The following is a 26412-nucleotide window of genomic DNA, read 5'->3' on the forward strand; positions in this document are numbered from 1 at the left end:
AAGGACTGCCACCAGCATAAGTATTCTGCGTCTTCCTGAGGAAACAAACAGTGTTCCTTTTTCATCTTGCTGGAGAAATGGGCACATGACAATAAAGGTGAAGAACAATGCAGGCTTCCCAAACCTGCATAACCTGACATTGGCAGAGGAGGAGGCTCTGGAACTGGCCAGGGCTCAGGGCACTGAATAATTGCTGATGGAAAAATAGGGGTGTGATCACCATAAGACCATAAGACATAGGAGCAGAAATTAGGTCATTCGGCCCATCAAGTCTGCTCTGCCATTCAATCATGGCTGATAAGTTTCTCAACCCCATTCTCCCGCCTTCTCCAAGTAACCTTTGATCCCCTTACCAATCAACAACCTATCTATCTCGGTCTTAAATACACTCAATGACCTGGCCTCCACAGCCTTCTGTGGCAATGAATTCCATAGATTCACCACTCTCTGGCTAAAGAAGTTTCTCCTCATCTCTGTTCTAAAAGGTCTTCCCTTTACTCTGAGGCTGTGCCCTTGGGTCCTAGTCTCTCCTACTAATGGAAACGTCCTCCCCACATCCACTCTATCCAGGCCTTTCAGTATTCTGTAAGTTTCAATCAGATCCCCCCTCATCCTTCTAAGCTCCATCGAGTATAGACCCAGAGTCTTCAAACGTTCCTCATATGTTAAGCCTATCATTCCTGGGATCATTCTTGTGAACCTCCTCTGGACCCTCTCCAGGGCCAGCACATCCTTCCTGAGATACGGGGCCCAAAATTGCTCACAATATTCTAAATGTGGTCTGACCAGAGCCTTATAAAGCCTCAGCAGCACATCCCTGCTTTTATATTCTAGTCCTCTCGAAATAAATGCCAACATTGCATTTGCCTTCCTAACTACTGCGTCAACCTGCAAGTTAACCTTAAGAGAATTCTGGACTTGGACTCCCAAGTCCCTTTCCACTCCAGATTTCTGAATTCTCTCCCCATTTAGAAAAGAGTCTATGCCTCTATTCTTCCTACCAAAGTGCATGACCTCACACTTCCCCACGTTGTATTCCATCTGCCACTTCTTTGCCCATTCTCCTAACCTGTCCAAATCCTTCTGCAGCCTCTCCGCCTCCTCAATACTACCTGTCCCTCCACCTATCTTTGTATCATCTGCTTTGTATCATCACAGCTGAATAAATGATTGCAAGGGCACAAGGGTGCATCTGGGCCACACGAGGCACAGTGCTCATGTGTTCACCACTGGACACTTAGAGGTCCACATCAGACATGGTTGGGATGGGGAGACGGGAAGCCCTTAACTCCTAAATGTTTGTGTTCTCTCAGGCAAGTATCGGTAATCCCGAAGGACGGGCAGCTGGAGAGACTGTGGTCTGCCGTCCACCTCTGAGGAGGAAGTGGAATCCTCAGAAGGTGCAACATCACATCACTTCCCCATACCCTTCATTAGCGCAGATACTCTCACATCAGTGGGTATGAACTTGTGGGTATATTCATGGTCATAAGCTAGTGGCACACATCACAGACACGCCCAAGCAGCTAACAGGGGTTGACAGCTGAGACACTGCTGTTGGAGGATCGTGGGGACCAGACCCACAGTGAGAATCAGGATAATGATGTGCCTCTGAAATCATCGGCAACTGCTGCAGCTGCAGCAAGAAGTGAGGTAACATCTGGTGGAGCTGCCAGTGGCTATAGAGTCATCAATTCAGGCCGTGAATGCTGCATGTCTCAGGCATGTGCATATATGGCTTCCTTCATTGAGAGGTTGGCAACGCTCATGAAGAGCCACCTCCAGCAAACCACTCAGTGGATACTGGAAATGCTTGCAGATCTCCATACCATTGCCTTGTTCATGAGCTCTATGAAGAATGGCAAGGTGAGAGACAGAAGAGGTGCCTGGAGTACGATCTGATAGCCATTATAGACATGTGGCTACAGGATGACATAGATTAGGACCTGAATATTGAAGGGTACGTGACATTCAGGAAGGACAGGAATTTAGGAAAAGGTGGAGGGGTGGCTCTGTTAATTAATGATGGTATTAGCACATTAGAGAGGGATGACCTAAGTTCAGGAAACCACGATGTAGAAGCGGTTTGGGTTGAGATGAGGAATGATGAAGGCAAGAAGTCACTTGTGGGAGGCCTCCTAATTGTAAAGACATAGTACGACACAGTATAAAAGAAGAGATGATGGGAGCTTGCCAGAAAGGTACAGTAATAATCATGAGGGATTTTCATTTCATGGGATAAACGAGTGTGTCCAAGACTAGTATTTTAATCTTAAACAAGGGCAATTATGAGGGCATGAAAGCAGAGCTAGCTAAAGTGAGCTGGCAAATGAGGCTAAGGGAAATGTCAAATGAAGCTCAGTAGCAGACATTTAAAGGGATATTTCAGAATGCACAGTATACATTCCAATGAGAAAGAAAAATTCCAAGGGGAGGGCCCATCGTCCGTGGTTAACTAAAAAAGTTAAAGACAGTATCAAACTTAAAGAAAAGTAATTATGCAAAGGCAGGTGGCAGGTCAGAAGATTGGAAAGAATATAAAGAACAGAAAAGAAAGACAAAAAGATTAATAAGGAGGGAAAAATTAGAATATGAGAGAAAGCTAGCTCGTAATATAAAGACAGATAGTAAGAGTTTCTATAGATATTTTAAATAAGGAAAGTTAACAAACTGAGTGTTGGTCCTATAGAGTGTGTGTCTGGGGAATTGATAATGGAAAGTAGGGAGACAGTGGATGAATTAAACAGGTATTTTGCTTCGGTCTTCACTATAGAGGACACAAGTAACATGTAGGTCAGGAAATGGAAGGGAGGGAGCAACTCGGGAAAATTACAATCACCAGGTAAGTGTATTGAGCAAATTATTGGGGCTGTGGGCTGACAGATCCCCAGGTCTAGATGAACTTCACCCTTCACCCTGAGGTCTTCAAAGAAGTGGCTGGTGAGATAGTTGATGCACTGGTTTGAATTTCCAAAATTCCTTAGATTTGGCGGGGGGGGGGGGGGGTCCGTTAGATTGGAAAATAGCAAATATAACTCCTTTATTCAAAATGGGAGGAAGACAGAAAGCAGGAAATTACAGACCAGTTAGCCTAACATCTGTCATAGGGAAATGTTAGAAACTATTGTTAAAGATGTTATAGCAGAGCATTTGGAAAAATTCAAGGCAATCAGGCAGAGTCAACATGGTTTTGTAAAAGGGAAATAATTTTTAACCAATTTATTGGAGTTCTTTGAAGGAGTCACGTGTGCTGTGGATAAAGGGGAACTGGTGATGTACTGTACTTAGATTTCTAGAAGGCATTTGATAAAGTTCTACATCAAAGTTTATTGCAGAAAATAAAAGCACATGGTGTAGGTGGTAACATACTGGTATGGATGGAAGATTGGCTGGGTAACAGGAAGCAGGGAGTTGGCATAAATGGGTTTTTTTCTGGTTGGCAGGATGTGATGAGTAGTGTGCCACAGGGATCAATGCTGGGGCCTCAACTTTTTATAATTTATATAAATGACTTGGATGAAGGGACTGAAGGAATGGTTGCTAAATTTGCTGATGGCACCAAGATAGGTGGGAAAGTAAATTGTGAAAAGGACGTAAGGAGGCTACAAAGTGACATAGTTAGGTTAAGTGAGTGGGCAAAGATCTGGCAAATGGAGTATAAAGTGGGCAAATGTGAAAACGTTCATTATGGCAGGAAGAATAAAAAAGCTTATTATCTAAATGTTAAGAGATTGCAGAGCTCTAAGATTCAGAGGGATCTGGGCGTCCTACTGCATAAATAACAAAAGATTAGTATGCAGGTACAGCAGGTAATTAGGAAAGCTAACATAACGTTATCATTTATTGTGAGGGGAATGCATTACAAAAGTAGAGAGGTCATGCTTCAGTTATACAGGGCACTGCGAGACCACATCTGGAGTACTGTGTACAGTACTGGTCTCCTAACTTAAAGAAAGATATAAATGCAGTAGAAGCAGTTCAGAGGAGGTTTACTAGGCTAATACCAGGAATGGGCGGGTTGTCTTTTGAGGAAAGGCTGGACAGGTTAGGCTTGTATCCACTGGAATTTAGAACTGTGAGAGGCGACATAATTGAAACCTTTAAGATCCTGAGGGGTCTTCACAGGGTGGATGTGGAGAGGATGTTTCCCCTTTTGGGAGAATCTAGAAGTAGGGCTTGATGTTTAAAAATAAGCGGTTGTTCCTCAAAAGGCGGTGGAAGCAGCCTTTGAATATTTTTAAGACTGAACTAGATAGATTCTTGATTAACGGGGGGTGGGGAGTTGGTGGTGGGAAGGATATGGGGGGTAGACAGGAATGAGGTTGAGGTTACATTTAGATCAGCCATGATCTTATTGAATGGTGGGGAAGGCTCGAGGGGCCAAGTGGCCTGCTCCTAATTCGTATGTCCTTCTCAGGTCAGCAGGGCAGGTACAAGTGTGCCTTGCAAGGGAGGATGAGTGGCTGCATTCTGTTTTGGGGGGTTCCTCAGGGTGTGAACAGCAGTTCCTCAGTCCCTCTGCCAGTGACCACAGCACCTCCAGTTGGTGCGATGGCAGGGTAGAGTCCTGCACCCGTGCAGGAGCCCCTAAGAATGCCAAAGCCCTCCAAGCAGCAGAGGACGGCTACCAAGGTCATCCCAAGCCATGAAGCAGCCCGATCACATCAGCTGCAAGCACAGGGGTGGCACCTCATAGGAGCACGTGTAAACAAGCTAAGAAGTGCATCCAGATGCACTTAGGATTCATGATTTAGATTTTGCATATGTGAAGTCTTTATTATAAGGAGTCACTCAACAAATGTTAGGGTCATTGCTGTAGGTCATTATTTCCATTTTTGTTGCCTTTTTAGAGGTCAGCTACAGCCTTGCTCCAACAACAGGCTGCTAGTATTAGATTAGACTGCAACTGATCAGCTCCTCAGCTTTGCCAGTGTGCGCTGTGAATCTGGGCACTTGTGATGGATTGCGAGATGCAGGAGGTAACAGCAGGACTGGATAATGGTGAGTCTTTATTACATTGATTGTGAAAGGGCATCAGGGCCACAAAAATCAGGTATGTGAGATTGTCCCAAGTGTCCTTTGCGTGTCCCTCATTTCCCCTTGCCTCTTTTGCAAGGGGTTCCTCATCCTATGCCACCAGCTCAGCAACTTCCTCCACATCGGATGAGGAATGTCGGTCAATTATATTCTCATTATTCAACGACTTCCCCCTCTGCAGTGCTAGGTGGTACAGAGCACAGCAGACTACACGGGATCCTTGCTGGAGATTACTGAAGGGCTCCACTGGATCAATCTAGGCACCTGAATCTCATCTTCAATATCCCAATGGCCTGCTTGATGATTGCCCTGGTAGACCTGTTGCAGGTATTGTACCTCTCCTTTACTGTGGTGTGTGGGTTCCTCACAGGCGTGAGTAGCCATGTCTTTAATGGGTAGCCCTTGTCCCTGTCAATCCACGGTGGCTCGAACAGATCTGGCACCTGGGTCTGCCTGAGCGAGCAGGCGTCGTGACTGTTTTCTGAGAATTGTGCACACAACTGACGGAGCTGCTTTCGATGGTCACAGACCAGATGTATATTGATGGAATAGAAATCCTTTCTGTTGAAGTTTGTTGGCTTGTCCGTGGGAGACTTGATGGCTACATGCATGCAGTCAATGACGCCTGGGAGAATCCAGCAATGACCCCAAAGCTAATGGACCTCTCTGCCTGACCATCTGGGTCAGTTCAGTTATGCACAGAGTCGCCAGCCCTGTTGAATATCACCTTGATGAAACGGTGGGCCACAGCCTGGGAAATCCCACACATGTCCCCCTCCTATAGTGTTCCCACCTTCACCCACCCCCTCTGTTAGTGCTGCCACCTTTCATTAGTGCTCCTCCACCTTAACAAGCCCCCTTTGATAATGCTCCCACCTTTACATGTTTCAAGTCTCTATGACTCTTGTTCAGAGCTCTGAAGAGTCATACGGATTCGAAATGTTAACTCTGTTTTTCTCTCTCCACAGATGCTGCCAGCTCTGCTGAATTTTTCCAACATTTTCTGTTTATATTTCAGATTTCCAGCATCCATAGTATTTTGCTTCCATTTTAGTGGTCTGAAGTCCTGTGTTTCCTGTCTGCCTTTCATAAAGTTCTAAAAGTACCATAAAAATTTGACTTAATTATAATTTTAGCTAAGTTAATTGAGGTCCCATAGCACTGTTGTGAGAAGTCCGCCTTTCATGGTTCCCAGCACACACAAAATTCAGAACCGAAGTTACAAACTCAGACTTCTGACCGAATGCGTCCCAACCACATTTTATGGTCCCTACAAGCCCGCTGCTGACCCCGCTCTCAATGGCCCAGTAAAATTGAGGTCCATTTTTCTGTGGGGGGCCAGGTGGCTCTCAAGGATCACCCTCTCAAAGGATTCACAGTAAGTGGGCAGGGAGGATATTGCTCGGAGTCTAGGCCCAAGGACCTGGCAGCAGCGCTGGAAAAGTTGAACAACCTCGCATAGGTGTTCAAAGTCAGTGAATTTATCTTCACATGACATCTCTTACCCATCGATCCACCAACCTTTCATGCTGCTCATTGCACCATACCCCCTCACTCACCCATCAGTAGTCACCAGCAGCCAGGACTCAGGCTTGAGATTCAGATACTCCACCTCACCCACAAACACCTTACAATATTGCCATGTTCACACCCGTTTTCCACTGCTTCCACATACCTCCAGCTATTCAGCTGTGGCAAGCACAGCATCCAAACACAGTGCTACACAATCACTGACATTCTTTCCTCTCTTGCAGGATAAGATGGCACATCATTTCAGAGGGTGGAGCTGAAGCATCAGGGGACAAGGATGCTTGCATCTCTGAAGCCCTACAGAGCAGATGGTTCTCCACATCATGGATCCAACTGCGAAGACGCCCATGATATCTGGTAAGCTCCTAACTTATTCCCCTTCTCAATTGTTACCTCATCTTCTTCCTGCTATGTGGCATGATGCTCAAGCTGCTAATAGCTTGACTATGGATTTCTTACTTTCCAACCCACCCCGCTTCCTTCACTTGCTCCCCTTTTGATTTTCTGCTTTCAGCCACACACAAACTGTCAACTGCCAGGCCACAGCAGCCTCAGGAAGAAGGGTAAGAGCAACATTGTAGCACTGATAAGGAAACACTTTACCTGATCTGACACTCCCAACCATCAGTTCAGGTATTCACACTGCACAAGCTTTAGAGGGTAGCATAGTCAGAATCTGTAGGTGGTAAGTCACCGGGCACATGTAGATTGCAGACAGGCCAGGTGGAAAGGACAATTAGTGTGCCAATTCATTGGAGGTGAACTGAGGTCACAGACATGTTCTGCTGCAGGGGTCTCAGATGAGGAATTCCAACAGGCAGCATAATAGAAAACTGTAGATGAACATGCACATCGAGGTGCTTGGTGCATTGGCAGGCCTGCCAGACAGCATCTTGTCATTGCCAAGGATCATGGAGGAATCTGGCTCCAATGTGGCACAGGGCATGGTGCAGAACTTGGAGCCCATGCCTTCCAGCATGGAAGTGGTGGCCAACTCCATGACAGCACTCGCTGATCTGCCTGTAATGCAATGTCTGGCAGGCACTATTGTAGCTTCTATTGAAGCCACCCAATGTCTCAGTGCTGCAATGGAAGCATTAACAAAGGTTATAAGATCCATGTGTCGTGATGCAGGCTCAAACTGCTGCCATCATAGCCATGGATCTCAGTGCTCAGAGGAGCATTCAGGCTCCGACAGTAGTCCAGCAATCTGCCCTCAAACAGATTACTAGGATTGCTGAGGCAACTCCCTAGGTGAGTGCCAGTGGCACCAGGGAGTGCTGTCCTCTCTCAGGATAACTGCATTTTTCTCCCAAGATGGTGCAGTTTGAAGCCAAGTCCTTGTGGGCCAGAGCTGCTCGAGATCATCCCGCAAGCCATCTACAGTCTCTACCGGTAAAAGTCAGCAAGCTTCTACCAGCCATGTGGCAGCCCGGGGCTGGCAAAACAGGCACTAAAGGGATGCACAATGGTCAATAGTTGATTTTTGCTTGTGTCATTTGATGTCTTGTTTGATAAAGATATTTGGACAACATTTTTGCTTTTATTGCAAGATTTTGGCCAAAGAACAGTGATGGGATGTTGAAGATGAATAGGAAGGTGAGGCAGAGTGGAACAATGGTGGTGAAAAGGGAACCAGTGTCTGACTAGGTGCTCACAGGCAGCCCTTCCAGAATGAAGGCATCCTGGATGCCTCCATCCTGCCTCCTCCCTCCATGCAGAATTTCCCCTCTCTGCAGCCTCTGCTCCATCTCCCTGTCAAGTTGTAGACCCAGAAGCATTGCAACTGCAGCCACCTTACAAGTTACAGCCTTTCCGCAGACAAGTCACCAAATCTTCTACTCACCACAACACCTTCAAAACTACCGCCACAGTACTTCCACAAATTTTTGAATAGCAGAAGTTAGTCAAAATCACCTTATCTGATGGCAGGATCTTTAAATAGTATGAATGGAGTGTCCCTCCTGTGGCTGAACATTTAGCCAGCTGTGGGTGGATGTGTTCAGTGGACCTCCACGATCCCAATTTCAAAAACCAGTGTCAAATTAGCCAGACCAGTTGAAGCCACAATCTGGTCAGTTGGAAAGCTACTGGTGCAGGCATAGCGCTTGTACCCTTCCCAGCATGGGGCTGCGCCAGAAGCAGCTGGAAGCACTGCACATTCAATTGAGGGCCTCTGGCTTCCATAGCACTGCCAAATTTTAAACTCTTAATCTTTGGTTAGTTTGTTTCAAGGAGCAAATAGAAAAATAATAGCATAATTTAATACATTAAAATAAGTTATATCTAGTTTATAGCAATTCTATAAATAATCACCTTATATCTAAGGAGTTTTGTAAAAAAAGTTTATCATAGAATGGAGGGGAAGCTGCAACTGAAAGCTTTCAATTCCTGTGCCATGTGGGAACTTCAGGCCAGTTCATGTGGCCTGGAAGCCCATGTGTGCAGAAAGTGCCTCCAGCTGTTCAAACTCAAGCTGAGGGTTTCTGAGCTTAAAGGGTAGCTGGATTCACTCCAAAATATCGCAGGTACCAGGTGGTGGTCACCCTATGGCCATCCAGAAGGGTAGGATGAAGCAGGCAGAGAAAGAATCATATGGAAGTATGACATTCTCAAACCTGAAGAAGTGCAGTCCTGGACCTGGCACAGTGAGGCAATGAACTGCACAGGAGGGGTACAAAAAAGCATCGGTATGCAGTAGTGGCTGGAGATTCGTTGGTCAAGGAGGACTGTTAGGAAATAGAGATAGTTTAAGTAAGTTATATTGGTATTTGTAGGTGTTAGGAATAATTTTTAACTGTAATGTTTAAGTTTGATTTGTATTTCTGTATCTGTATGTTAAGAAGAGGTCAAGTTGAGTTTTAGTTTCACTTTAAAAGGTGCCTGCATTTCCAATGAGTTATATGACTGCTGCAACTAAGCTAACCAAACAAGAGTAGAGAAATTAGGCTGTTGACTAGCAACAGGGGTTTGGAGAGGCAGGTCCTTCCCACATACACACACACACAGAAGAAACTAGAAACAGCAGTTTGATTTAGAAGCTATTTGAGTTCAGTCGGTTTTGAAAGTAGCTGCCAGCAGAGACTGGAGCAAAGAATAGCAAGTCCCAGGCTAAAGAAAATACCCCAAAATTCAGGGAATGGAACAGGAGAAAGTTCCAAGCAGATCTTCTAGTCAAAGGAAGGACAGGAACCTGGAAAAGGTCCTGTTAAGTGAAGTGAAGAGCGCGGGGCAGAGAGAAAGGCTCCAAGCTTCAGACATAAAGAGACAAAAGCTGCAGAAAGCAGATTTAAAGTGAGACAGCTTGCAAGAGACCAGAAGGTCCAAAGAGACCACTGAAGGTCTGTAATCCTTTGCTATAAGCATGTGAAGCAGTGATGTACTGTTGACAGCTGAGTCAGTGAGAGTGTGTGCTTGGAAGACAGTTTGAATGTATGTGGTGACCCAGGGGAGAGGAACATTGGAAGGAGAGCTCAAAACCCAGGACGTGAACCCTTGTGGAAGGCATCTGAGAGAAAGCGTTGGTTTGGGAGAAGATTCCAAAGCAAGTTCTGATTGGAAATTCTCGTGTGAAAGACAGAGTTCAGTGAGACTGGTTGGCTCACAGTGTGATAAGAGTCTGGGGGGAGTTGATGAGCAATCCATAGTATCTTGTTGAGGTGGCATCTGTCGTTTGGTTTCAGAGTGTGGTGTGTCTGACCACAGGTCGCCTTACTTACTGTGGACATAGAGTATAAGATAGTTTTTGTAATTTGAGTTATCCTTATGAATCTGTATATATCTATGAAGGTATAGTTGTGAGTGAAGGAGTATTGTAATACAGTTCATCTCTTCTTGTTGAATAAATGTTTTATTCTTTTGTTAAAAGTTCATTAGCTGACTTCGGTGACTCTGTTCAGTAGCTACTCTCCACATATCTAAACAAACAAAAATAAAAGTTAGGATCTATCAAGCTGGGTTCCACCCTGGGATCAAGCTTATCCAGGGTAATCTCAGCTGGGATCATACAGGACAAACAGGCGGTTCTACTACCGCTGTCATGAGTGCTATGTTGCCACCGCTGTCATGAATGCTATGTTGCCTCCCTGGTGCTAGGGTAAGGGACATAACAAAGAAGGTGCAGAGCTAGAAGTCATGATCCATGTCAGGATCAACAACATAGGGAAGAAGAAGGTTAAGGTCCTGCAGTTTGAGCTTAAAGAACCAGGGAGGAAGTTAAAAAATAGGACTTCACTACTGCTACACGCTAGTGAAAATAGAAAACAGGTTAATACATGGCTAGAGGCACAGTGCAGGAGGGAAGGCTCCAGATTTCTGGGACATTGGGTCCAGTTCTTAGGCAGGACGGACCTGTTCAAGATGGACAGTTTTCACCTGAATAGAGCTGTGACCATAAGCATCAAGGCCAGCTAAACCTGATGCTGTGTGGAAAAATTTAAACTAATTCAGCAGGGGTTTGGGCAGCAAGATATAGTATTAAAAGTAAAAACAAGGGGCTAGGAGTGGCATTAGAGTTAGAAATAATATAGAATTACGTCAAATCATAGAAAATACAAAGAGATGTAAGATAGAATTGGAGTATAAATCCACAAAGTGTGGTTAGGTTGGTGAGCTGCAAGGAAAAGTCACATGTGATTATGTTGCATTGGTGGCAGCTTAAAAAGGGAAGGATTTGATGCTTAATTTTCCTGGGTACAAGGTATTCAGTGAAGTTAGGGAAGGCAAAAAAGGAGTAGCAGTTTTGATTAAGGAAAATACTACAGTGCTCGAAAGAGAAAATGTCCTTGAGAGGCCAAAACACAATGGCCAGGATTTTCTGGCCCTTGCCTGCCGCCAGGATCTTCTGGTCCTGCAGAATCCTCTGCGGCGGATCCTGCCACAGTGAGGCTGGAAAATCCCAGCCAATCTATTTGGCTGGAGTTAACATAGAAAATATAAGCAGGAGCAGGTCATTCTGTCCTTTGAGCCTGCTCCACCATTCAATATGATCATGACTGATCCTCTATCTCAACGCCATACTCCCGCTCTCTCCCCATGCCCCTTGATGTCTTTAGAGTCTAAGAAGAGTTAAGAAACAATAGAGCAGCTATTGCACTATTTGGTGCATTTTATAGATCACCAGATAGTGTGTAGGAGACAGAGGATTTGAAGAGAAATTACTGAGATGTGCAGAAGTGACAATGGAAGAATTTAACTACCCCAATATTGAAGGAGGCAGTAATTATATCAAGGGCAGAAAGGGGGAGGAATTTGTGTTCAGGTGAACATTCTTGATCAGTATGTTTCTTGCCCAGCAAGGAAGGAGGCCTTGCTGGATTTGGTCCTGGGAAATGAAATGAAATGGGTCATGGACAAAATTGCAGAAAGGGAGCATCTCAGGAATGGTGATCATAGTATCATAAGGTTTAGATTAGTTAAGGCAAAGGACAAGGAGCAATCTAGAATGAAAGTACTTAATTGAAGGAGGGTTAATTTAATTGAATTTCAAAGGGAAGGAGGGCTAATTTAATTGAATTTCAAAGGGATCTGGCCAGAGTAAATCACAGCCAAAGATTGTCATGGAGAACTGGGTGGCCTTTAAGAGGATGACTCTGGTGCAGTCTAGCTACATTCCCACAAGGGGGAAAGGGAGGGCAACCAAAGACACTGCTGGGGAACTTTATGTACCTGTCGAAGGTCTTAGCCACTAAGCCACTGAGGGTTAGAAAACAGAGACTTGTGGTGAATGATTGTTTTTTGGGCTGAAGGGAGGTGTGCAGTGGTGTTTTCCAAGGCTCAGTACGAGAAACACTGCTGTTTCCATTATACAGTAATGACTTGGGCTCAGAGGTAAAGGGCACGATTTCAACATTTGCAAATTACATAACTTGGAAGAGTGGTACTGAAACAGTAAAGAAGATAGCAATAGATCTCAAAAGGACATGGGGCATATAGACGAGAGATGAAATTCAACACACAAAAGTGTGAGGTGATAAATTTTGGTGGGAAGGATGAAGAAAAATAATACAAGATAAATGGTACCATTTAAAGGGGATGTAAGAACAGACAGACTTGGGGATGTTTGTATACAAATTTTTGAAGGTGGTAGGACAGATTAACAAAACAGCTAATAAAGTACATGGTATCCTCAGCTTTATAAATAAGAGGACTAGAGTACAAAAGCCAGAAAGTTACATTAAATCTATATAAAACATTAGTTCGGCTCCAGCATTGTGTCAAATTCTGGGTACCACACTATGAAGGATGTGAAGGCTTTGGAGAGAACACAGAAGAGACTTACTAGAATGGTTCCTTGGATGAGGGATTACAATTAGGTGGATAGGTTGGAAAAGCTGGGTTGTGTTAGAGCAGAGAAGGCAAAAAAAAGATATTTTTTTAAATTGTAAAGGGTTTAGAAAAGGTAAATAAAGAGAATGTGTTTCCAATGGCTGGAAGATTGGTAACCTGAGGGCACAGGTTTAAGGTGATTAGCTAAAGAACCAGAGGTCACATGTGGAAAAAAATTTTGGCATGAGTGATTAGAATTTTGAATGCACTGCTTGATAGAGTGATGTAAACAATTTCAATAATAGTTTTCAAAAGAGAACCGGTATACTTGAATGAGATAAAATTTCAGGAATATAGGGAAAGAGCGGTAAAGTGGGACTAACTGAATTGTTCTTTGAAAGAACTGGCATAGATTAATTGGCCTGAATGGCCTCTTTCTGTGCTTTATTCTTCTTTGATGCTATATAAGCAGTAAATGAATTTTTGACCAATTATCTTTTCATAGTCAAGTCTGGACAATGCATTGTAGGAGACATTTTCAGCGGGAGTGGGTAGGGCACACATCGCAGTAGATCCTGCTTCAGCTGTGACTCAATATCCATAACAGTATACTTTCTAATTTGGGTGACTTGATAATAATCAGGAGTGGTAATCATAGCTGATGTTTGGTCCCTTTCCCTCTAGCTCACAGATACTGGGGTCAATTGCAGTGCCCTGCTATTGTTAAGAACTGGTAACACATCACAGATCGGGATTGAGTCCAGGATCGTGTTGGCACAGTATTACATGAGGGTATGCTACTGTGTCTTTGGGGCATACTTCTTAATTAGTGATGCAATCAAATGTTAATCTCTACTTTAATTAGGAAGCTTGTAAGTAGCATCATTTAATGTCCATGTCTAGGATACACTTTGTTCTAGAAATCTGCATCCCATGTGTGCCACTGCTTGGTGTACTTGACAGAAATGGTTATCACAAACCACTCATTTTAGCAAGTTGTGACACCTACTCTGTTCTGATGGGAAAATTATTCATAGGAATAAAGACAAGTTTAACAACCCTAAGAACTATTCCATATAAATAAAATGGACCACAATAAGATAGGATACATGAAGTCTAATTCCCTCATGTTGCTGAGTATTAGAGAAGAGGAGGCCTAGAGGTTTTGAGAGCATGGAAAACAAAATTAGATGATACAGGATCACCAGGCCATACTTACATTACAACAACAACTTGCATTTATATTGCATCATTAATGTAGAAAATCATAACACGCAGAATCAGATAAAAATGAACAGTGAGCCAATGTTGGCATTATTAGGTAGGATGACTAAAATCTTAGAAAAGAGGTGAATTTTAAGGAATTCGGAGGAGAGGGGAATGTGATGGCAGAGAGGGAGGGAATTCTAGACCCAGCAGGCTGAAGGCATGGTTGCCAATGGAGGAACAAACAGAGTAAAGGATGTACAAGAATCCAGTGCCATTGGAATGCAGAATTCTCAGAAAGTTGTAGGGCTAAAGGAGGTTGCAAAGATAGGGAGGGGTGAAGCCATGAACAAAATTAAATTCAAGGATGAGAATCTTAAAATCAAAACATTGGATCGGGAGCCAATGTAGGTCAATGAGCAGAGGGGTCATGGGTGAACGAGACTTAATATGGGATACGATGTGAGCGTTAGAAGTTTGGAGGATGTAGAATGGAAGGCTGACCAGGAGTCTATTTAAATAGTTGAATCTGGAGATAACAAAGGAATGAGCAGGGGTATCAGCAGCTGTTGGACTGAGGCAGAAGCAAAAGTAGGTAATGCAATGGAGGAGGAAGTCTTAATATTTAAGAGGAAATGGGTCAAACATTTATGTTAGTGAAGTTGCAATCGGTTTGGTTCGATCTGTGACAGAGGCCTGGGAAGGGAACAGAGCTAGTGCTAAAGTATGGAATTTGTAGCAGGGACCGAAGACAATAGTTTTGATGTTTCCACTGTTTAACAAGAGGAAACTAATTTATTGAAGACAGACAACATGGAAGCAATGGGAAGGTTGAGAGAAGTAGTGGAGGGGTTGAGTGTCATCACCATTTGCGTGGCACCTAACCCTATGTGCATTCGGAGTTTACTGATGGAGGCCTTTGGTTTTCTGAATGTTGAGTGTGAGTCCCATCTTCTTGTATTCTTCAGTAAATACGTCGATGATTCTCTGGAGATCCGTTTCCGACACAGCACTTACTGCAGCATCATTAGTGTATTGAAGTTTTTGATTGGAGTTGCCTGGGATTAAATAGTTTACCATCCATTTGATAAATAAGCTGCACTCAGCCGGGAGCTTGTCTCTAGTCAAATGGAGCATGGCAGCAAGGAAGATCGAGAAACGAGCTGGAGTGATGATATCATCTTTTTTGACTCCTGTCTTAACCTTAAAAGGGTCTGTAATGGCTCTGTTGTTAAGGATCACTGCTTGCATATCATCATGAAGCAGGTAAAGGATGGCAACAAATTTTGGAGGACATCAGTGCTTCAGCAGAATCTTCCAGAGTGTTTCACAATTGACAGAATCAAAGGCCTTTGCCAAGTCAAAAAACGCTAAGTAGTGAGATTGATATTGTTCATAACATTTTTCTTATAGTTGGCAGCTGTAAAAATCATGTCGGCCATGCCTCTTGATGGCCTAAATCCACACTGAGATCCAGGGAGCAGCTCTTCAGCACGTGTAATAAGTCAATTCAGAAGAGTTCTTGTAATGATCTTTCCTGTAATGGAAAGCAGAGATGCCTCTGTAATTTCCACAGTTGGATTTGTCCCATTTCCTGAAGATTGTCACAATTTTGGCGTCCTTGAGATCATTCAGAACTTCCTCTCCATTCCAAATCTGTAGGATAAGGGCATGGAGCTATAATGTTAGTTCTGTGTCTCCGTGCCTAAAGATTTCAGCAGGGACTGCATTACCTCCTGCTGCTTTGTTGTTCTTTATTTGCGTGACGGCTTTCCCTCCACATCGCCTCCATAGGCGTTGGCAGAGTTCCGAGCTTGTCTCTAACTGGGTGCTATGGGATGGAGTAGAAAGCACTATCGTCAACAATTGATTCTTGATTGAAAAAGTCTTCAAAATGCTCTCTCCAACGGGTGTTGACAGCTTCCCTTCCCTTGATCAGATCTCACCTGTCCATGGGCATCAGAGGAGCTGGTCCTTGAGGACTTGGGCCATAAATGGTCTTTCACAGTATCACTAAGATAAAAGCAAAAAACTGTGGATGCTGGAAATCCAAAACAAAAATAAAAATACCTGGAAAAACTCAGCAGGTCTGACAGCATCTGTGGAGAGGAATACAGATAATGTTTCGAGTCCGTATGACTCTTCAACAGAACTAAGGAAAAATAGAAAAGAGGTGAAATATAAGCTGGTTTAAGGGGGGGGGGGTGGGACAGGTAGAGCTGGATAGAGGGCCAGTGATAGGTGGAGATAACCAAAAGATGTCATAGACAAAAGGACAAAGAGGTGTTGAAGCAGGTGATATTATCTAAGGAATGTGATAATAAAGGTACAGATAGACCTAGTGGGGGTGGGTTGGGGGAAGGGATCGAAATAGGCTAAAAGGTCGAGATAAAACAATGGATGGAAATACATTTAAAAATAATGGAAATAGGTGGGAAAAGAAAAATATATATAAATTATTGGAAAAAGGGGGATGGAGGAGAGAGTTCATGATCTAAAGTTGTTGAACTCAATATTCAGTATGGAAGGCTGTAAAATGCCTAGTCGGAAGATGAGGTGCTGTTCCTCCAGTTTGCATTGAGCTTCACTGGAACATTGCAGGAGGCCAAGGATGGACATGTGGGCATGAGAACAGGTTGGTGTATTGAAATGGCAAGCGACAGGGAGGTCTGGGTCACGCTAGTGGACAGACCAAAGGTGTTCCGCAAAGTGGTCACCCAGTCTGCGTTTGGTCTCTCCAATGTAGATTGTTCAGGCTCCGCTTCTTCCTCAAACAGAGGCCCGAACAATCCCCATCCACCACTACTCTCCTCCGTCTGGCAGAACTTGTTCTCTCACTGAACAATTTCTCCTTAAACTCCTCTCACTTCCTCCAAATAAAAGGTGTGGCTATGGGTACCCGCATGGGCCCTGTTATGCCTGTCTCTTTATGGGGTATGTGGAACATTCCTTGTTCCAGTCCTACTCCAGCCCCCTCCCACAACTCTTCGGTACATCGATGACTGCTTCGGTGCTGCTTCATGCTCTCGTCTAGACCTGGAAAAATTTATTAATTTTGCTTCCAATTTCCACCCCTCCATCATTTTCACATGGTTCATCTCTTCCCTTCCTTGGCCTCTCTGTCTCAATTTCTAGTGATGGACTGTCCACCAATATTCAAGACTAGCCTACCAACTTCCACAGCTACCTTAACTACAGCTCCTCACACCCCGCTTCCTGTAAGGACTCCATCCCATTCTCTCAGTTCCTTCGCCTTTGTCGCATCTGTTCTGATGATGCCATTTTCAAAAACAGTTCCTCTGACATGTCTTCCTTCTTCCTTAACCGAGGTTTTCCACCCACGGTGATTGACAGGGCCCTCAGCCGTGTCCAGCCCATCTCCCGCGCATCCGCGCTCACACCTTCCTTTCCCTCCCAGAACCATGATAGGGTACCCCTTCTCCTCACTTATCACCCCACCAGCATCCGCATTCAAAGGATCATCCTCTGCCATTTCCGCCAACTCCAGCATGATGCCACCACCAAACACGTCTTCCCTTCACCCCCCCGGCGGCATTCCGCAGGGATCGTTCCCTTTGGGACACCCTGGTCCACTCCTGCATCACCCGCTACACCTCAAACCCCTCCCGCGGCACCTTCCCATGCAACTGCAGAAGGTGCAACACCTGCTCCTTTACTTCCCCCCTTCTCACCGTCCAAGTGAAGCAGCATTTCACTTGCACTTCCCTCAATTTAGTCTACTGCATTCGCTGCTCCCAATGAGGTTTCCTCTACATTGGAGACACCAAACGCAGACTGGGTAACTGCTTTGCGGAACACCTTCGGTCTGTCTGCAAGCATGACCCAGACCTCCCTGTCGCTTGCCATTTCAACACACCACCCTGCTCTCATGCCCACATGTCCGTCCTTGGCCTGCTGCAATGTTCCAGTGAAGCTCAACGCAAACTGGAGGAACAGCACCTCATCTTCTGACTAGGCACTTTACAGCCTTCCGGAATGAATATTGAGCTCAACAACTTTGGATCATGAACTCTCTCTTCCATCTGCACCCCCTTTCCGATCCCCCTTTTTCCAATAATTTATATATATTTTTCTTTTCCCACCTATTTCCATTATTTTTAAATGTATTTCCATCCATTGTTTTATCTCTACCTTTTAGCCTATTTCGATCCCTTCCCCCCACCCCACCCCCACTAGGGCTATCTGTACACTGCTCGTCCAGCTTTCTACCCTTAATGTCACGATTAGCACATTTCTTAGCTAATATCACCACCGTCAACGCTTCTCTGTCCTTTTGTCTATGACATCTTTTGGCAATCTCCACCGCCCTCTATCCAGCTCTACCTGTCCCACCCCCCTTAAACCAGCTTATATTTCACTTCTTTTCTATTTCTCCTTAGTTCTGTTGAAGAGTCATACAGACTCGAAACGTTAACGTGTTCCTCTCCGCAGATGCTGTCAGACCTGCTGAGTTTTTCCAGGCGTTTTTGTTTCACAGCATCACAGTATCTTTACAATGTAGGAGGAGGCCATTTGGCCTACCGAGTCTGCACTGGCTCTCTGAAAGAACAATCCACTTAGTCCCATTCCCCTGCCTGATCTCCATAACCTTGCACATTCTGTCTCTTCAGGTAGCAATCCAATTCCCTTTTGAATACCTCGATCGAACCTGCCTCCACCACCCTTTCAGGTAGTTTGTTCCAGACTCCAACCACCGTTTGGGTGAAAAATTTTGTCCTCGCACCGCATTTACTCCTTTTGCCAATTATTTTGAATCTGTGCCCTCTAGTTCTTGAGTGGGCTCAGTTTTTCACTATTTACCCTGTCCATACCCCTCAGGATCTTGAATACCTCTATCAAGTCCCCTCGCAGCCTTCTTTTCTCCAAGGAAAACAGTCCCAACCTCTCCAATCTATCCTCATAATTACAATTCTTTATCACTGGAATCATTCTTGTGAATCTCCTCTGTACTCTCTCCGATGCCGTCACATCCTTTTTCAAGTGTGGCGCCCAGAACTGGACGCAGTACTCCAGATGAGGCCGAACTAGTGTCTTATACAAGTTCAACATGACCTTCTTACTCTTGTACTCAATGCCCCTATAATAAAGCCTAGGATACTATATGCTTTATTAACTGCTCTCTCTGCATGCCCTGCCATCTTCAGTGACCTATGTATGTATATACCGAGGTCCCTCTGTTCCTGCACCACCTTTAGAGGCTCTCTCTTTATTTTGTACTGTCTCATCATATTTTTTCCCCAAAATGAATCACCTCACACTTCTCTGCATTGAACTTCATCTGCCACTTGTCTGCCCAATCCACCAACATGTCTATGTCCTTTTGAAGTTGAAGACTATCCCCATTACAGTTGACATTTCCAATCTTCGGATCACCTGCAAACTTTGAAACAATGCCCTGCACACCACAGTCTAGGACATTAAAAAAATCAGGAAGAGCAAGGGTCTCAACAATGACCCCTGAGGAACTCTACTACAAACCTTCCTTCAATCTGAAAGACAACCATTTATCACAGAAAACGCTGGAAAAACTCAGCAGGTCTGACAGCATCTGTGGAGAGAGAAACAGAGTTAATGTTTCGAGTCCATATGACCCTTCTTCAGGACTCTTATATATTAAGTGGGAGGACAGATGCACTAACATCAGTCCTCTCACAAATAGGCACCACAAACATTGAAGCTACGATCGCCTCACTGGGTTGGTTATATAGTTCGGATGCCAGATACCAGGCTCCTAAAGCAGGTCTTTTTCACCCAACTCAATCAGGGCAGACACACCAGAGGAGGACAGAAGTGCTTCAAGGATGTGCTGAAAGACAACATGAAGAAATGTAACATTGACATCAGCTCCTGGGAGACCATTGCCTTGGACCAAACCAGATGATGGCAGGGTCTGTGGGAAGGATCCCAGCATTTTGAGACCCTACAATGACAAAAAGAGGAAAAGTGAAAGTGGCAAAAACAACACTCTGTGACCTGAACTGATAATGCACAACCAGACATCCCACGTGACAACAAATGCCCTATGCGCCACAAATTCTGCATATCCCGAATCGACCTCATTAGCCATCTGCAGACCCAAGGGAGACAAGCATCCTCACTAGTGAGGGATAGCCAGGAACATGTTTTCAGATGATGTGGCCAAGGGACAGCACATAGATAAAAAAGACGAAAGGGACAATAATAGATAATTGGGGCACTCCAAGGTAGCAGTACAGGGGCGGGAAGAGAAGTCATGATGAGAGATGCTCTATGATTGGACAGATAAAATTGGAACCATATGAAGTCAGTCCCACTAAGCTGGAGAAGAGACACTAGAGGGGGATGGTGTGATGGCAGCATCAAAGGCTGCAGAGAGGTTGAAGAAGATGAGGTGGTCACAGTCACAAAGGCCGTTTGTGACTTAGATAGGGCCATTTCAGTACTCTTGTGGCTGTGGAAACGTGATTGGAGAGATTGAAAAAAGGAATTGTGGGCAAGATGTTTATGAGCTGTTTATAAGCCAGAAGCGAAGAGTGCTCCCCCAACCCTTCAAAAACCTTCTTCCTCCATCGGTAACCCTGTTGCTCCAAACATGCAATCCTGAACATTATGCTCTGCAATCCCTGTGCCTTTTTTCCAATTTCTGGTCTGACACACCCAACCCACTTCTGTCCCATGATCTCTCCGACTGTATCCTCCATCCTGATTGCTGGTCCAATCCATCAACATTCCCTTTAATTTTGCTTTGTTGTGCACAGCTTGTAAGTTGCATTGTGCGGTCCCTTTGAGATTGTTGCATGGCTGTACCGACGCACATCTTAATGGAAATATTGGCAGTGAGTGGCCTGTTTATTGCCTGCACAGTATATTTTGGATTGCTACTTGTCTATGCCCCCGCACAGTTTAGAGGGAACAAACCTCACCTACCCTTTCAATTCTGATTGCTGGTTTCAATACTTCTCCCCTACTAATTTCCGAGCTATCCTGGTTACCGGGGACCTCTGGTGTTCTGCCATTGACTTTCCCCATCTGGAAGATAGCTGACCTGTGAATCTGGCCAGCTGCTGGTCAGGAAACAGAATAAAATAAATGACAATGAAGTCCTGCCATTAAATTTGGCAGGACCTCTGTGTTCAGGGTATTTTGGGGATTCCCCTCCTCTGACCCCAGGAACTGTGATCCCTTGCTGTGGCCAGGATGTGTATTCAATGAGCATCAGAATGGGAACAAAAGCTAGCAGATCTAAGAATTCTTAGGGCTGGATTTTTGCTGCCGAGGTGGGTATCTCAAGTCGGGAAATTTCCTGACTCACTGGACCCACCTCGGTAAAAAGTACCCAGAAATGCAAGATTTTTGTTCCATGGGGAGCGGGTTCAGGATAGAGTCGGGCCTGCTGACTCTGGAAGCAGAGTGCAGGTAGCCATGAGGATGGGTGAGTGTCAAGTCAAGGTTAAAAGGCCTGCCTCAGTTCTCTGGGACTTTGACCCAGTTGTTTTAGAAATTGTTAGGCCCTCTAACCCTCAACTCTCCCTCCCACCCCCCCACCACCACCCCATGGCCTGTCATATACTTCATGCCAACTCATGCCCCCATCCACACCCCCATTGGATCCTCATAACCTCCATACCAACTCAATGCCAACTCACCCACTATCCACCGTGGGAAAACCTTAGGAGCCATGTGGAGATGAAAAAAACCTTCTAATACAGCTCTCACTCCTACACACTTCACAGTGAAAAATACTCCCATTTCAGGAACCCATTCAAAGCCTTTAAATCTCCTCAAGCGATTAATTTCTTACAAAAGGAAATCTATTCAGACCCTATCCTTTAATAGTCTCTTTAAACTATCAATCAAACTGTAAACTCAGGACACACTGCCGAGATAATTGTTGCTGTTAAAATTCAACGAAGAATTCATAATGCTAGCCCTTGGGGAAATGTCAACAAAGAACTCTTGAAACTACACAAACAGATGCCACTTCTTCTTCTAAGCAGCAGATGGCTTGTCAATCAAAGCAGCAGAAGAGAGGTTTTTTGGTAACTCTTAGTGATAGCTGCAGCCTGTTTCTTTAAAATTTTAGAGAAGGGATTTTTAAAAAATCTTTAGATCATGACAGTTATACAGGCCTTATTTGCCTTTCAAGTTCATTTGTGCCTAAGCCATCAATTTGTGACTCTCTCACTACGCCCTTGGACCAGCCAAAATGGGGTTTGTTTAAACTCAGCACTGAGTTAAAATGGCCCTGCTGAGTTTGGGTTTCCCTCCTGTGTGAATCATTCCTTGCCCCCTATATGCTACCAGCAAAAATTTGATCTGTCAGAAATGGAGGTGGGACTTTGGCATCTGGGCCCCACTCAACAGGAGACTCGGTGAAAATCCGGCCCCTAGTCTTTTGGGAGAAATCTGGAAAGATTTAGAGCATAGTGATTTTAATTTTGTATATTATAAGCCCATCATTGTCCATATCTCATTCCTTTGACAGTGAATACCAAAAATGTAACCTGCCTCTTTGTTCCTCTATATCCGCAGTATTTTGCTTTTATCTTTGCTCCTCTATAGGTCCTTTAAACCAGATTCTCATTTGCAATTGTTATGTTTAAATGTTTAGCACTATTACATTAAATTGTGTCTGCCAACACTTTGTCCATTTGCTTAATTTTGCTTCAACACTTTTCCGATTTTCTGCTTTACGTTACTATGACTCTTAGATGTGCACTAATTGTAAACTTCAATACACTCCTCTCTATTCTCAAGTTCGGGGCTTTTAATAACAGAATGAAAAGAAGAGGTCCGAGCACCAATCCTGAGAGGACACCAACCTGAGAATGATGGCAACATTCTGAGAATGCCTATGTTTTTATTTTGTGATTGTTATTTTGAAACGTAGTCATTGTGCACAAGGAGCTAAAGCCAAAGTCTTGCATCAAATCAAACCCATGCAAAATCTCTTTAAAGCATTGGTTTAAAAATATCTAAAAAGCAACTAGAAAACTGGTTGATATTCCTGAGAGAAAAGAGAAATAGTGCATTTGATTTTAACTGCTCACCCCACATGACAAGAGCCAGGAAGGAGGGGCCAACTAAAAATGGAATGATGACTTACCCACCCTTTTTTCTATCCCCTCCTTGTGGCCTGCAATTCTAAATTGCAGGAGGAAAAGACACTTGTCCAAAGCAGGATGGGTCTTCTTTACATATGCAGAATAAGCTTCAATTATATCATTGGGACCCGATTTCCTATTTTAATCCGAGGTCAAATGAGCTGATAAGTGGCAGATGGAATTTAACTCTGAAAGTAGATTACAAAAGTAGGGAGGTCAGGTTGGAGTTGTATAGAACCTTGGTGAGGCTACAGCTGGAGTACTGTGTGCAGTTCTGGTCGCCACATTATAGGAAGGATGTGATTGCACTGGAGGGGGTGCAGAGGAGATTCACCAGGATGTTGCCTGGGATGAAACATTTAAGTTATGAAGAGAGGTTGGATAGACTTGGGTTATTTTCGTTGGAGCAGAGAAGACTTGAGGGGCAACCCGATCGAGGTGTACAAGATTATGAGGGGCATGGACAGGGTGGTTAGGGAGAAGCTGTTCCCCTTAGTTGTAGGGTCAGTCATGAGGGGACACAAGTTCAAGGTGAGGGGCAGGAGGTTTAGGGGGGATGTGAGGAAAAACTTTTTTACCCAAAGGCTGACGACGGTCTGGAATGCGCTGCCAGGGAGGGTGGTGCAGGCGGGTTGCCTCACATCCTTTAGAAAGTACCTGGATGAGCACTTGGCACGTCATAACATTCAAGGCTATGGGCCAAATGCTGGTAAATGGGATTAAGTAGGTAGGTCAGGTGTTTCTCACGTGTTGGTGCAGACTCGATGGGCTGAAGAGCCTCTTCTGCACTGTGTGTTTCTGTGATCTGACTGGGTGAGCAGTGATAACTTCCCTGCCAGGAACAGGACTCAAGGTTATAAGATGCCCAACAAGTTGTTTTTCTTTTTGGTTTCCTTTTAGGCCTTGATGTGCAGGGGTGCTCCTAAAGGCCCACAAGGAAACCCTGGGATACCCTTGCCCTGGGCTTCCCCTCCCGTCCATCACCTTTCCCCGACCTGGATTTGCCTTTTGGAATACTGACCATATGCCAGGAAATATGAACATGGGTTCCATGGTGGCCTCCTGCCTCCCGATTTTAAAGATCTGCCAGCAACCTCCTGCTGACTTCCTGGCTCTATCCATCGTCCATGATCTACATGGCAAGGCTCTTCCTTCTATATGCGAGTAGCAGTGACTGTCTAAATTGAGGCCATCTCAAAATTGTAGTGGCCATAAAATCATAAAAGATTGCAACTTTATGAACTAAACAGAACAGTTGTTAAAAAATGCTTTTAATTACATAGTGGGCTCAAAATGTCCGTGTAAGAATGTGGCAGAGTCTTGCACTCACCAGGGAACAGCAGCAGGCAGACTCAGGTGATTTTAATGATTGGCTCATTATTACCTGGTCTCTTGTACTTAATGAGAAGAGTAAAAGCAGAAAAACGCTGAACAACAAATCTTACAGCGTGTAAAAAATGTCACTAACTCTTTTCTGAACAATAATGATGTTACATTCTTAAATTGTAAAAGAAATAAGAAATAGTATACAAAGAGGAATAAAAGTTCAAAAATGAAACCTTAGATATTTGGATGTATGAATGGGTGCCACGTACATATGAAAAATAATTCCTGTTGATCTAATGTGAGTAAAATACAAACAGATCAAAATGAATTTCTAACACTTAATATGCTAATTAAGCCAACTGTATGGGAGTTGTGAATAGCCCCCTTTTGTGGTTCATTAACCAGAAGTGGAAATACCACAGGACTGTTATGCAATCAAGCTTTTTTATTTGTTCTTGTGATGTGGGCATCACTGGCAAAACCAGCATTTATTGCTCACCCTTAATTGCCTTTAGAAAGTGGTAGTGAGCTGCCTTCTTGAGTTGCTGTAGTCCATGTGTTGTAGGTACACTTAAGTTTATGTCTTATATATTGTGTCTTCCTGAAAGCTATAATTTTGCCTGCACAGTACCTATTTTTCAGGCATTGGTTAAGGTAGATGCCAACATTGAAAGGGTAGAATAATTCATTTAAACATTCTATTTTTGAATGCCCCAGTGCTTCACTCACCACATGCTGAGCTCACACAGTACAACTGTAGTGGAGCTAACTGTAAGGAAGACCCCCTAGCCGGCAATGTTCAAAGTAATCATCCAGGTTAGTTACGAATTTGTCATTTCAGGCTGTTAGTTGACTTATTGACATTTCTCAGTAAATTTTATCACTCTGTAAAGTTAACTTTGTCTAAACAGAAAGATTTTTCTGGTTTTGCACTGATGTTGGATGCCTTAGAAATAGTTTGGCTGCAAGCATGGGTAGAGCTGCCTTCAGCGCTAGAGTATGAGGGGCAGCAGCAAGGTAGATATTACAGAGCAGGAACAGCTGCCAAAAGATGGAGGAGGGGACTGTACAGGAAGCCATATCCACTGAAGGATTAAGAGAGCACTTCTACGTTACCTTTACTCAGGAGCATTAAATTAGGTCCCTTCTCTTCACTTAACAAGGCTGTCATCCAGCTACATTACCTGCTGCAGCCACAACTCAAGGATTGCACCAAGACATGGCCAGGCTGTCAAGGTCCCCGTGGCCCTTAACTTTTAAGTCATGACCTCCTATCAGGCTTCATTAAGTAACATCAACTACATTTCTCGGTTCAGTCATAATAGCCTAGAAATACCTCCTCAACCCCTAAACCTATTTCACCATGTATAGGGCTGGGGTGCATTCCTATTTCTGCCCAACCACCACCTTGTCATTCCCATCAGGTTTAGGTGGAAGTTCATTCTGATAGATGGTAATGAGAGCCAAGAGCTAAGATAATTTGAGCCCTATGCCAGCGTTATTACACACTTCCTGTCCACCATGGCCTCCACAAGACAACTTAAAATGTTCCTGTCTGTTGGTAGTTGTAGTATAACGCTTTGGCACATACAGGGTTAATTTGGGACTGAGAACAGTACCGCCCACAGTGATGGATGAAGGCACTGACCCAGACCCAAAGGTCAGTGTGGTGTGAGCAGAGACGGGCTGAGACCCAAGCATGGACCATTTACTGTATATATTTAAATAGTTCTAGTAGTTACTAAAGACTTACAGTTAAGCTACTGAAGACTACGAAGACTTCTTTAAAATACACTGTTCTGTAACCAACTGGTGGCAGTTGGGGATCAAAAACCCTTAGCCTCACCAAAGTGCTGAAACAAGCTGAGATGCTAGAAAACTAAGAAAAAAAATTCAATGCAATTTCTGACCTCCAAACTGAAGCTGAAGACACAGAGAAACT

At 44.2% G+C, this 26412-nt stretch overlaps 1 protein-coding gene across 1 annotated transcript in view; it reads right to left on the minus strand.

Moving 5' to 3' along the window:
- The window catches only part of LOC144694192 (spermatogenesis-associated protein 16-like), a 231216-nt gene that overhangs the window by 52695 nt on the left and 152109 nt on the right, over positions 1–26412 (minus strand). The gene's annotated exons all lie outside the window — the stretch shown is intronic.

This window comes from Cetorhinus maximus, chromosome 19 (genome assembly GCF_964194155.1).
Source record: "Cetorhinus maximus chromosome 19, sCetMax3.hap1.1, whole genome shotgun sequence".
In the NCBI taxonomy this organism is placed as follows: Eukaryota; Metazoa; Chordata; class Chondrichthyes; order Lamniformes; family Cetorhinidae; genus Cetorhinus; species Cetorhinus maximus.